The sequence below is a fragment of the Vicia villosa genome, linkage group LG7 (assembly GCF_029867415.1).
Source record: "Vicia villosa cultivar HV-30 ecotype Madison, WI linkage group LG7, Vvil1.0, whole genome shotgun sequence".
Classification (NCBI taxonomy): Eukaryota; Viridiplantae; Streptophyta; class Magnoliopsida; order Fabales; family Fabaceae; genus Vicia; species Vicia villosa.
The window spans coordinates 8,788,150-8,790,294 of record NC_081186.1 but is presented as its reverse complement, the minus strand read 5'-3'; the positions used below and the strand labels follow the sequence as shown (position 1 = coordinate 8,790,294).

Sequence of the window (2,145 nt, the reverse complement as noted above, 5' to 3'; positions counted from 1 at the left end):
GCTACTTCTACACTGCAGTTGTAACAATTTTGGACACTTTTAACACTATATTTTCACTGGTGGAAAATATGCTTTAAAACTGCACTAGACACTTTTCTCACTATATTCCATCGGTGGATATCTTACTTTAAAATTGCACTTTTTACTTTCTTCTTGAAAAATGAAAATATAATCAAGTCTTGATATAGACCTAAGAGACTCCTGCTATACTAGAAAGTTAAAGCAAATAAATACTCTTAATATGCCACTATCTCTTGATCCTCCAACTATAAGAGACTCTTTGTTTTTCCACTAACTTATTAATAAAAACTCATTTAACATAACTTTAAAGTTTATTCTACAGTGTACAGGAGGGGCTTTTATGCCTATGAAGTGATATCGTGGTGTCCATAAATGCAAGGTTTAAATTATGTGTATTGTGAATAAAGTTCAGTGACCTATTCCCTATCTCAACATCCTTCCGGCATCTATGAATAAAGTTCAGTGACCTATTCCCTATCTCAAAGAGCACATACACAGTGATAGGGTTATTGGCCTATTCCCTATCTAGAAGAGCAAATGGACAATTACGGGTTCCTTTTCATTCTTCCATTCTCAATCTCATTTGTGGTTTCAATTTCTTATACCTTTTATCTTCAATTTGTTTTTCCCCTTCAACTAACAACATGTTTTGTTTGTTATTGTTTTAATTTTTGGATTCATTATAGCTATTTCATCTTCTTCTTCACCATACAAGAGGATACCACCGTTGGCTCAACATATACTCACAAGAGGTAATTTTTCTTACTCATTTAGATTTTTTTTATCATTAATTTTAGAATGGTCAGAGCTTTAAAATCTAATGTCCAGGTGATGCCACTTTGCGTTTGTATCAAAAAATCAGTAGGAGTTTACGGCTCGCAACATTGAAACCAACCGTCAAAGAAATGTATTTGATATCTATCTTCAGGTACATGTGAAACATATTCTTTTTATAGTCTCCTTGTTTTGTAAAAAGTAAAAGCCATAATTCAAGTAATGACTAGGTTTCTATACAGACTTTTTTTTCATATTATAATACGAAGAATTCCTCACTTAACAATTGAGTCTTATTCTGATCAGTAGATCACTTAGTACTGGAATTGTTGGGACCTAGTGAGTAACTAATTCTTTCATTATTTGAGTTTATTAAAAAGTGCCCCAAAATTTTATCAAATTAAATTCAAATGATATTTTTTATAATATAATAGTTGGACATCATGATGTATACTGATATCAAGTTGTGGAAATGATAGGTTTCAATTATGCAGTGGATATATGGCTCATGGATATGCAAATCATGGGTATTTGACATACAAATCATACGTTTATAGTTTTGGAATTATTTCCTTGGAAATTGTTAATGGAAGGAGCCGCATCATTTATTGGTCAAAGGAGGAAGTATTGTATCTTCTTCATTATGTAATTTAATGATGTTCTTCCTTAGTCATATAAATTTTATTTTTCATGGTAGTATATACATACACTTAAATATTTTTCATACACAGCTTAATTGTAGTGTTCTCTGTCATTTTTCTACCATGCTTATTTTTAATAGATTAATACAAACACCACTTGTATACAAATCTTATAGGAAAAAAGTTAGAATTAGAATTGACATGAACTAGAAATTCATAATGAGTAGTTCTTTGATTGATGGAGATAATTCTTGCATAAAATTTTCACTGTAATATATATTGAATATAAATATATTGTTTAGCTTCTTCCACTCTGCATAAATTTTGATTGTATTGGAAACCTACTATGAGAATAATGCAATTGACATTGAATGCAAGTGAAAAATAAGTATTATTTAGATGATAAAAGATATTATGTCTATGTTAGGAATATTAAATTCATATTTTGGTGGTCTTAAGGATAAGTTGCGGTTTCAACACTGTTAAGTTCAATGGTAATAATGACATGATTGCTTGAAATTATTAAATGAACTTGCTAAAACTATTTAGTTAATTGACACTTTAGCATATTAGTTCCACGTGTTATCTTAGTAGTTATAAAATGGGAGAATCGATGCTAAACTATTCTACCTTCTATTTATATTTGTTAGTTGAACTTTCTAGATTTTTTTTAGCAAGGCGTACAAGAACAGAAAACATAAAGGCCGGA

At 30.0% G+C, this 2,145-nt stretch overlaps 1 long non-coding RNA gene across 1 annotated transcript; it reads left to right on the top strand.

Moving 5' to 3' along the window:
- The first annotated feature begins 358 nt into the window (after positions 1-358).
- LOC131616943 (uncharacterized) lies at positions 359-1,597 on the top strand. Its single transcript, XR_009288350.1, has 4 exons — positions 359-572; positions 708-773; positions 850-949; positions 1,275-1,597. It is a non-coding gene; the product is annotated as an uncharacterized LOC131616943 (long non-coding RNA).
- The last annotated feature ends 548 nt before the right edge of the window (positions 1,598-2,145 follow it).